The following is an 11,838-nucleotide window of genomic DNA, read 5'->3' on the forward strand; positions in this document are numbered from 1 at the left end:
TGTCCTCACAAATGGACTCATGGGCTCTGAGGTTTCCCCAAGGTTCACCATAACTATGTCACTGTTATTTCTCAATTAGATCTCAAATATGCAAATTTCTTATTTTAAAATTAGATGTCATGCAGGTCTGCAGGTTTGTGTACACACACACACACACACACACACACACACACACACACATTGATGGTTAATGTGGAAGCTTTAATGTGTCCTACTTGAGTTTTGCAAAAAGATATATTCTGAGATCTTTACAAACTTCCAAAGATGTGCGTACCACTAGAATGGCATCCTTTAGCCCCTAAAAACGGTGACAATAGTATTAGGATCTTTTGTCAGAATCTGGGCAGTAAAGATCGAGTAAAAGAAGGAGCGAGCCCCTGGGTGGCTCTGTGGGTTAAGTGTCCGACCCTCGATCTCAGGGTGGTCAGTTTTAAGCTTTGCATTGGGCTCCACCATGGAACCTACCTAGGAAAAAAAGAAAATGCTCATGTGAAAACACATTTAGAGTAATGAGAGCCAAAAAGAAAGGCCTGCCAAGCTGAGGAAGAAGTCCTGGAGTTCTGTTAGCATCACCAGGAAACTGCACAGCACATTTACCCAGAATCAGAATTGATGCCTCAGCAAAATCCGTGCCACTTACGAAGAGTCCCGCCGTGAGCATTTGAGTCCAGCAGTGCCATGAGCCCACTATGCGGACTGACGCGCACCCAGGTCCCTGCACACAGCACAGATGTGATTACCCACACCCTCTCCACGGCCAACACTAGAACCGGACTCCTCGAGAGTTCCTAAAGACGGGCTTCGTGGGCACGGCACATCTTTAGGGAATTAAAACAGCGTTTCTCTCTGTTCTGAACAAAGTTCCATCTCATACCTCCTCCTGTGGGAGAACGTGCATAAACACAGCATCTTCCACTGGGAAACGGGAATTTGCCACCAGTCAATGTTCCTTCAATGTGGCAAGGAAATGTTGCTGCTGAAAAATTCCAGAAGTTTGTCGAATATGGGAGGATCCGGCAGGATCACTGGCTGCTGTCTGAATGTCCTTACTATCCCTAAAATCATTTGATTTTCACGTGGGTAACGAAAGCATTTGGTCACGTGCCAAGTAGATACAGGTTGCGGAGCTGGAGTAATTATCATAAACATCTAATAAACATCATGCAAGCAAGCCCTCGGTAAACGTCTGTCTGCCTCGATTTTTTATTGAGAGAATGTGATACACATACCCTAAAGGGGTGGGCAGATGTTTCCAGATGACAGAAGGAAGCAAGATGCTCACTTCCTAATGTATTTAGGCAAAGTGGATTTCCAATATTACATTATACTTTTAATTGAAAGGGCACTGCATGACAGAGCATTTCCATCAGTGACTTAGAGGATTAGTAATGTATTTAAATTAATAAAATATATACTACCCCTGTAGCAAATCCATTTCTGAAAATTTGGTATTTGGTTTTGGTCACTTTGGTTACCTCAAGAACTTTTGTATTCGTAAATTTTAATCAAATAATATTTCGTTGCATGACTCACACGCAGTTTGTATGCAGTATTTTTGCTGTATTTATATCATAGCGTGGCATCACTGTATTTAAAATATTAAAATTAAAAGTTAGCCTTTTAAATACATGGAAATTGCATTTTAGTAGTTACCTAAGTTACCTCTAATCACTGCCCACTTCAAAGATTAAAATCTCTTTATTTTTTAAGACCTGCACGTACACACTCAACCGATAAAAATTAGGATTTTTAAAATGATGTGAATTTTTGTCTCGATTTTCCACCTGATCGTTCATAGAGAGATGTGGAAAGCACACAAATTTCAACCACAATTAAAAGCACAGCCCTCTGCTGCCTGGATAGGTTTGGACAAGGCGTCACACATGCACCCTCTCCCCAAGTGCACGCAGAGTCACAACGATGGCAACTGCAGGACTTCTTTGTCTGAGAAGTCCTGTGACAGCTCCAACGATCATCGTCACTGTGTATTCTGAGTGGGACAGAATTCCCCCTGAGCTAACAAAGTGAAGTTAGCCAAAGGCTGCTGTCTTGTTTTAGACATGTGTGCGTTGATGCAAGACTGTGCAGTTGACACGTACGTATTGAGGATTTATGGTAGATGAAGCCCGGAAAAGCATGAGGTGAAGACTGGAAGAGCCACTGAAGATAGACTGAACATTTTACATGCGTAATGTTTGCAGTAATGAAGTAGGTCATTTAATCATGAAGCATGAAGGATCACGTTTGGAATCAAAATACACTTGGCTTCTGTCTGTGGAGAGTCCAGTATCTAGTTCAGGGATGTAAAGAAAACAGACTTTGTGCATGCTCAAAATCCTATCTGTACGTTTTCTGCTTGATTTGGAGTAACAAAATTGGAAATGTTTCTGGTAGTTTTAACGATTCATGGAGCTATGGCTGTGAAATGTACCAGTGAAAGCCTGAGAGAAGGGGAGCGTTCATAGGAGGAAGATTTCTATTGAGCGTCATTATTGCTCTTGGAAAGTTCCAAGACAACAGGGCCGTAAGGAATGGGTGTTAGTCAAGGATACGTGCAATGCAGACAATGTAGGGAAATATGTCAGCACGTAGCCACCGACACATACACTCAGGGTTAAGACTCTGTCCTCAACTTATTTGAGAAAAATTGTGTTTTGTAGCCAGCACGACATGTTTTAGAAGGAGAAACATTTTCTATTAAGGATTCTGCATGGCTTTTTTCTTTTTTAACATTTATTTATTTTTGAGACAGCATGAGTAGAGGAGGGGCAGAGAGAGACAGAGACTCAGAATCTGAAGCAGGATCCGGGCTTTGAGCCATCAGCACAGAGCCCAATGTAGGGCTCAAAATCATAGATATGAGATCATGACTGAGCCAAAGTCAGATGCTCAACTGACTGAGCCACCAGGTGCCTCTGCGTGGCTTTTATTTTGAAGAAGTAGCTAATTTTGCTTACGCAACAGACCCTAGAAGAGGAACAGCTGCTGGTATTTCTTCCTAAAAATTCAAGACCAGCATCTCGAGTTGATGGAAGCAAAATGAAGACACGTGACTGTCCAAACTCACGGAACGTATGGCTCTAGAGTCATCTCCCTTTGATGTCATTCACATCCGGGAAAGGAAGCACGGGGAGAATGTGACGGGCCACCAAGAGTGCCCTTTACAGACAAGGGAAAATAAGCATCACGCATACGTGCCATGTTAAATAACGGTGGAAGCTGTACGATGCAGGAGAGGTCAAAGGGAGACGGGGAAAGATTTCTGTAAGATCTCCGTGGAAGGAGAGAGTGGTTCCAACTCAGACAGCAAAGAAAGCCCTTCTGGAGGATTTGAAGCTGAGCCTGGGTGTGCAAGATGCCTTGTGAGTTCCTGCCACGCCACCCCCGATATTTACTGATCCCCCTGATGGTGTATATGAAGTGCTTCCTTCTCTGGTGACCCAAGCATTCAGTTTCCTGGAACTGATTTCCTTACAAGGAACACATACCTATATACCGTGTAGCTGCCGCATGTTTAAAACCGCTTCATGAGCCCCTTCCAGGTTTGCAGCCCAAAGTACTTCAGCCTTGTCTTAATCCCGCACTAGTCTTGCGTTTGGTGCAAGAAAGACGATATTGTGTGTGAGGCTATAAACACAAGGTGTCAGTGAATGGATCGTTCATTTCCCGTAGCAGGTATCTATTGCGTGTCTGTGACAGACACAGTTTTGCACTAGACAGGACTTCTGTTATAAAAAAGCAAGAAATCCCGGAGCACAGACAAGAAACGGTCAGAGAAATACAAAACTCTTCACTGAAATGCAGGAGATGTGTCTGGGGTAGAGGAGAGCAAACATGTTCACAATGTTTTGGGTAGGATTTCGTTTCCATGTTGTCGTAGGGTCCTCCGGAGAAACAGAGGCAACGGGAGAATGTTTGGAGGTTTGGCATGAGGAATTGCCTCATGTGATTGTGGGGGCTGAGACGCCCCCACATCTGCCATGTGCAGGGTCGCGAGCCCAGGGAAGTCAATGGCGTGAGCTGTAGTGTGAGAGCAGGAGAGCAAGAACTGTGATGTCCCAGGAACGGCCCACGTGGTTGCTTAGCAGTGACAGATGTAGGGTGGTAACACGAAGCTACATGCTAGCAGGGCGAACGGACGGGGACTAGGTACTCTTGGAACTCTCTTGGCAACTTCTGTAAGTTGAAGGCTGTTCCAGAATGAACCGTTTCTGGCTTTGTTTCAAACCAGAGGACACAGTGGGTGGCGAGAAGGGAGCGAAATAAGTAGTGGAAGACGGGATGTAAGCCAGTCACAGCGGGACAGCCCCCACCGTTGGGGGGGTGACATGATTAGGAAGGACAGCGCAGCTAGGAGCTGATGGGGGAGAAACGCAGACTTCCCAGCTCCAGCCGCACGAAGACAGGGCCGTGGACGGAGTTTCAGGGAAAGAAGTGAGGTTTGGGTCTGGGCACGGAAGGCCCATTTCGTACGGACGACTGAGAGCCGAGTCCCAGGTCGTGCCCGGGGATTGGCACTGTTGTTTGCAGAGACAAAGTTGCATACGGGGAGAGTGTGGCCGGAGGAACAAGAAGTCCATGTGGGACATACCGACTCAGGAAAGGATGAGACATCCAAGCGGAGACTAATGTACGGACCTCATAAGTGATTTGAAAGGGCTGGCTTTAGAAATTAGAGAATTACTGTAAGCCAAGACAGACGTGGGGAGGGGCACCGGGACGTGGAGGGACCCTGGGGTCTCAGGGGCGCACGCGACCAGAGTCCATGGGAGATGTGGGGGCCATGCAGGGTCCCACGCTTAGAGCCACAGCGGAGCGAGGAAGCAGAGCCAGGAGGCCGATGGTCAACCCCTGCTGGTGACACTTAGTGCTTCTCTAGGGAGTTAGAGGTGTCACGGTGAATGAGTTCAGTGTAGACACTCGGTGGAGTGGACACAGCATGGTTCCACATCGAAGCACAGCAAAGGAGGCTTAGGCAAGGAGGAAGGAGAAGAACGTATTGTGTTCCAGAAGATTTGTGAGGGAGGCTTGAGAGCATGAGGGATCACCATTCAGCACGGACTCTCCACCTCAGCTCTGCGGGCAGTGGGGCCGGTGCCCCTCGGTGCTGGGGTGTCCCGTGCACCCCACGATGGTGAGCTGCCTCCCCCGTCTCCACCCCCGGCAGGGATTCTCGACCTCGGCTCTGTGGGCAGTGGGGCCGGTGCCCCTCGGTGCTGGGGTGTCCTGTGCACCCCGAGGTGGCGAGCTGCCTCCCCGTTCTCCACCCACCGCCCCTCCTCCAGGCGCAACAATCAGAACCGTCTCCAGACATCACCCCAGGTCCCCTTAGGGGTGCACGGCAGAGAACCACTGGTTGGCCACAGTTTGGTTTATGTGGCAGAGGAAAGCAGGATGGGAGACGGGGAGAGGAGGAAGGAAGAAGGAGACAGTTGTGCATTTCTGCTTTGTAAAAACCTCAGCTCCAGCCACTGGCATCAGTGCACTCAGAAACACCCCCCGTGGTATCTGTTGGATAAATTTTGTAGGCAAGAAATATGTGCATTGTGTGTGTCCTTTCAACCAAGCTGAAGTTCGCATGTACTAATTCCCTCTCGACGTGGGAAGAGTTATTGTTTTCGCAGCCCTAAGTCCCAGGCTGAGCCGGGCCACACACGGAGCCACAAATGCCCAGGAACGTTGATTCTGTATGCACGTGAGGGGGCAGTGTGAGCAGGAGGGCGCAGCTGTTTGCAGCAGATGTGAGAGACACAGAGCCCGCCTGGCAGTAGCTTCTGAGCACCAGCCGAGCAGGGAGGCGCTTTCCAAACTAACCACTGCCCTCGGGTTTGCCTAATTCGTCAATTTCTATGGGTCCCTTCCGTGCTCCTGTGTCTTACTTGAAAGGTGTGACATTTCACGATTCGCATGCAGCCAAGAATGCTGTGTGCCACAAGACGTGCAGAGCAAAGACATTCCAAAATGAAGGCAGTTGCTTCTAGAAGCTTTGTGGACTCCCTCTGAGCATCAGGCACTTTTTATTAGTAAAGTGTTGCTTCAGGATTCTTAAATAGCACCCTAATCATGCCCACCAGGTCTGGTGTGTTGGAAAAGGCACTTCACTTCTATATGAAGCCAGACGTATATGCCCAGTCTAATGCTCCTAAAAGCATCAGCAGGGGCGCCTGGGAGGGCTTAGTCGGTTGACCGAACGACTTTCAGGTTCTGACTTAGGTCTTGATCGCACGGTCCCTGAGATGGAACCGCCCGTCAGACCGTGCGCTGACAGTGTGGAGCCTGCTTGGGATTCTCTCTCTCCTTTTCTGCCCCTACCCAGTTTGCACTCACTGTCTCTCTGAAAATAAATCAATAAACATTAAAAAAATCATCACTGAAACCAGACTGGGGGACAATCTACAAAACGCCTGACCAGTCCTCAGAAGTGTGAAGGTCCTGAGAAATAAGGAAACACAAAATCCCATACAATGTGGGAGTCCAATGAGACATGAAGATTATTGCAGTGTGGGACCCTCAGTGGAACCCCAGACAGGAAGAGGGCTTTACCCAAGAACTGAAGAAACCCAGGTACAGCGTGGAGTTTAGCTGATGGTACTGCAACAACGTTAATCTCTTAGTTGTGACAAGTGTTGTGTGGTTATGTAAGATGTTAACATCTCGAGGGTGCATAAGAGCTCTCTCTACTTATCGTCTTTCCAACTTCCTGTACATCTAGAATTATTCACAAATAAAAAGTCTGTTTAAAGAAATGGCACCCAGGGCACCTGGGTGGCTCAGTCGGATGAGCGTCCGACTTCAGCTCAGGTCATGATCTCACAGTCCGTGGTTCAACCCCTGCATCAGGCTCTGTGCTGACAGCTCGGAGCCTGGAGCCTGCTTCAGATTCTGTGTCTCCCCATCTCCCCGCCCCTCCCCTGCTCATTCTCTCTCTGTCTCAAAAATAAATAGAAACAATAAAAAAATAAAATAAATACATAAAAAAATAAAGAAACAGCACCCTTCAAAGGGGTTGGAAATGTGTAAGTTTTACATTCAAAAGGCATTAACCTGGCAACGACCACCCATGCAACCCTGAATCTGATTTGCGACTTCAAGACCAGGTGGTTTCAGATGCTGTGTCTCCCTCTCTCTCTGTACCTCCCCTGCTCGTGCTCTGTCTCAAAAATAAATAAACATTTTTAAAAATTTTAAGAAAAGGAAGCAATTAGAAGTGAAAAGAAACAGGTGTTTGCCAGGTGAGTAATGGAAGCCAGCCATTGTGTAAACGTAGCTCGATTCCATTTGCACAGCATCTGATGTCAGATGTATGGTTAGAGGTGAACAAACCTACAGTCACAGTGGTTAAGCCACTTGTCCAGTATCACACAACTGCAGGTAACAGACTTGAGTCCCATTCCTTCTCTACCCAAGTAAAAAGCCCCTATTTTCTACTCTGGCATCTTCCCCGCCAATGCAGGTTTTGCACAAAAACTCACGACACAGGAGAAGAGATCAGAAGGATCAAGAGAACATGTAACAAACTCCCAAAACAGAAATAGTTATGTGAACAGGCATGAAATGGGAAGAAAACAGAGCATTTGGGGAATGTGGACAAGCATGGACTGCACTGTAAAAGGAACAGCTGGGGAGGGCAGAGAAGTGTATGCTATGGCGGATAAGGAGCAGCTGGGGAGAGTGGAGAAGCATATGCTGTGGTGGGTAAGGAGCAGCTGGGGACAGTGGAGAAGCATATGGTGTGGTGCATAAGGAGGAGCTGGGGAGAGCGGAGAAGCATATGGTGTGGTGGATAAGGAGCAGCTGGGGAGAGTGGAGAAGCATATGGTGTGGTGGATAAGGAGCAGCTGGGGACAGTGGAGAAGCATATGCTGTGGATAAGGAGCAGCTGGGGAGAGTGGAGAAGCATATGGTGTGGTGGGTAAGGAGCAGCTGGGGACAGTGGAGAAGCATATGGTGTGGTGCATAAGGAGGAGCTGGGGAGAGCGGAGAAGCATATGGTGTGGTGGATAAGGAGCAGCTGGGGACAGTGGAGAAGCATATGGTGTGGTGCATAAGGAGCAGCTGGGGAGAGCGGAGAAGCGTATGCTATGGCGGATAAGGCGCAGCTGGGGACAGTGGAGAAGCATATGGTGTGGTGGGTAAGGAGCAGCTGGGGACAGTGGAGAAGCATATGGTGTGGTGGATAAGGAGCAGCTGGGGAGAGTGGAGAAGCATATGGTGTGGTGGATAAGGAGCAGCTGGGGAGAGTGGAGAAGCATATGGTGTGGTGCATAAGGAGCAGCTGGGGAGAGCGGAGAAGCGTATGCTATGGCGGATAAGGAGCAGCTGGGGAGAGTGGAGAAGCATATGGTGTGGTGGATAAGGAGCAGCTGGGGACAGCGGAGAAGCATATGGTGTGGATAAGGAGCAGCTGGGGAGAGTGGAGAAGCGTATGCTATGGCGGATAAGGAGCAGCTGGGGAGAGTGGAGAAGCATATGGTGTGGTGCATAAGGAGCAGCTGGGGAGAGCGGAGAAGCATATGCTATGGCGGATAAGGAGCAGCTGGGGAGAGTGGAGAAGCATATGGTGTGGTGGATAAGGAGCAGCTGGGGACAGTGGAGAAGCATATGGTGTGGTGGATAAGGAGCAGCTGGGGAGAGTGGAGAAGCATATGGTGTGGTGGATCAGGAGCAGCTGGGGAGAGCGGAGAAGCGTATGCTATGGCGGATAAGGAGCAGCTGGGGAGAGTGGAGAAGCATATGGTGTGGTGGATAAGGAGCAGCTGGGGAGAGTGGAGAAGCATATGGTGTGGTGGATAAGGAGCAGCTGGCGAGAGTGGAGAAGCATATGCTGTGGATAAGGAGCAGCTGGGGAGAGTGGAGAAGCATATGGTGTGGTGGGTAAGGAGCAGCTGGGGACAGTGGAGAAGCATATGGTGTGGTGCATAAGGAGGAGCTGGGGAGAGCGGAGAAGCATATGGTGTGGTGGATAAGGAGCAGCTGGGGAGAGTGGAGAAGCATATGGTGTGGTGGATAAGGAGCAGCTGGGGACAGTGGAGAAGCATATGCTGTGGATAAGGAGCAGCTGGGGAGAGTGGAGAAGCATATGGTGTGGTGGGTAAGGAACAGCTGGGGACAGTGGAGAAGCGTATGGTGTGGTGCATAAGGAGGAGCTGGGGAGAGCAGAGAAGCATATGGTGTGGTGGATAAGGAGCAGCTGGGGACAGTGGAGAAGCATATGGTGTGGTGCATAAGGAGCAGCTGGGGAGAGCGGAGAAGCGTATGCTATGGCGGATAAGGCGCAGCTGGGGACAGTGGAGAAGCATATGGTGTGGTGGGTAAGGAGCAGCTGGGGACAGTGGAGAAGCATATGGTGTGGTGGATAAGGAGCAGCTGGGGAGAGTGGAGAAGCATATGGTGTGGTGGATAAGGAGCAGCTGGGGAGAGTGGAGAAGCATATGGTGTGGTGCATAAGGAGCAGCTGGGGAGAGCGGAGAAGCGTATGCTATGGCGGATAAGGAGCAGCTGGGGAGAGTGGAGAAGCATATGGTGTGGTGGATAAGGAGCAGCTGGGGACAGCGGAGAAGCATATGGTGTGGATAAGGAGCAGCTGGGGAGAGTGGAGAAGCGTATGCTATGGCGGATAAGGAGCAGCTGGGGAGAGTGGAGAAGCATATGGTGTGGTGCATAAGGAGTAGCTGGGGACAGTGGAGAAGCATATGGTGTGGTGCATAAGGAGGAGCTGCGGAGAGCGGAGAAGCATATGGTGTGGTGGATAAGGAGGAGCTGCGGAGAGCGGAGAAGCATATGGTGTGGTGGATAAGGAGCAGCTGGGGACAGTGGAGAAGCATATGCTGTGGATCAGGAGCAGCTGGGGAGAGCGGAGAAGCGTATGCTATGGCGGATAAGGAGCAGCTGGGGACAGTGGAGAAGCATATGCTGTGGTGGGTAAGGAGCAGCTGGGGATAGTGGAGAAGCTTGGACTGTGCTGTAAAAGGAGCAGCTAAGGACAGCAGAGAAGCATATGCTATGGTGGATAAGGAGCAGCTGGGAGAGTGGAGAAGCATGGACTGTGCTGTAAAAGGAGCAGCTAAGGACAGCAGAGAAGCATATGCTATGGTGGATAAGGAGCAGCTGGGGATAGTGGAGAAGCTTGGACTGTGCTGTAAAAGGAGCAGCTAAGGACAGCAGAGAAGCATATGCTATGGTGGATAAGGAGCAGCTGGGAGAGTGGAGAAGCATGGACTGTGCTGTAAAAGGAGCAGCTAAGGACAGCAGAGAAGCATATGCTATGGTGGATAAGGAGCAGCAGAGGAGAGTGGAGAAGCATGGACTGTGTGTGCTGTAAAAGGAGCAGCTAAGGACAGCAGAGAAGCATATGCTATGGTGGATAAGGAGCAGCTGGGAGAGTGGAGAAGCTTGGACTGTGCTGTAAAAGGAGCAGCTAAGGACAGCAGAGAAGCATATGCTATGGTGGATAAGGAGCAGCTGGGGATAGTGGAGAAGCTTGGACTGTGCTGTAAAAGGAGCAGCTAAGGACAGCAGAGAAGCATATGCTGTGGTGGATAAGGAGCAGCTGGGGACAGTGGAGAAGCATATGCTCTGGATCAGGAGCAGCTGGGGAGAGCGGAGAAGCGTATGCTATGGCGGATAAGGAGCAGCTGGGGACAGTGGAGAAGCATATGCTGTGGTGGGTAAGGAGCAGCTGGGGACAGTGGAGAAGCATATGCTGTGGTGGATAAGGAGCAGCTGGGGAGAGTGGAGAAGCATATGGTGTGGTGGATAAGGAGCAGCTGGGGACAGTGGAGAAGCATATGCTGTGGATAAGGAGCAGCTGGGGAGAGTGGAGAAGCATATGGTGTGGTGGGTAAGGAGCAGCTGGGGACAGTGGAGAAGCATATGGTGTGGTGCATAAGGAGCAGCTGGGAACAGTGGAGAAGCATATGGTGTGGTGCATAAGGAGCAGCTGGGGAGAGCGGAGAAGCGTATGCTATGGCGGATAAGGAGCAGCTGGGGACAGTGGAGAAGCATATGCTGTGGTGGGTAAGGAGCAGCAGGGGACAGTGGAGAAGCATATGCTGTGGTGGATAGGAGCAGCTGGGGATAGTGGAGAAGCATATGGTGTGGTGGATAAGGAGCAGCTGGGGATAGTGGAGAAGCATATGGTGTGGTGGATAAGGAGCAGCTGGGGATAGTGGAGAAGCATATGGTGTGGTGGATAAGGAGCAGCTGGGGATAGTGGAGAAGCATGGACTGTGCTGTAAAAGGAGCAGCTAAGGACAGCAGAGAAGCATATGCTGTGGTGGATAAGGAGCAGCTGAGGACAGTGGAGAAGCATATGCTATGGTGGATAAGGAGCAGCAGAGGAGAGTGGAGAAGCATGGACTGTGTGTGCTGTAAAAGGAGCAGCTAAGGACAGCAGAGAAGCATATGCTATGGTGGATAAGGAGCAGCTGGGAGAGTGGAGAAGCATGGACTGTGCTGTAAAAGGAGCAGCTAAGGACAGCAGAGAAGCATATGCTACGGTGGATAAGGAGCAGCTGGGGAGGGCAGAGAAGCGTATGCCATGGTGGATAAGGAGCAGCTGGGGACAGTGGAGAAGCATATGCTATGGTGGATAAGGAGCAGCAGAGGAGAGTGGAGAAGCATGGACTGTGTGTGCTGTAAAAGGAGCAGCTAAGGACAGCAGAGAAGCATATGCTATGGTGGATAAGGAGCAGCAGGGGAGAGTGGAGAATCATGGACTGTGTCCTAAAAGAAGCAGCTGGTGTGAGTTTAAAGGAGTGGGCTGTGCTATAGAAATAACAGCTGGGAGGGTGGAGACAGTCTCTGGAGAAGGAGCAGCCCTGAGGAGGGGATACAGGC

This window comes from Lynx rufus, unplaced genomic scaffold (genome assembly GCF_022079265.1).
Source record: "Lynx rufus isolate CCGP_SWC_20201006 ecotype Redwood Valley unplaced genomic scaffold, mLynRuf1.p SCAF_14, whole genome shotgun sequence".
In the NCBI taxonomy this organism is placed as follows: Eukaryota; Metazoa; Chordata; class Mammalia; order Carnivora; family Felidae; genus Lynx; species Lynx rufus.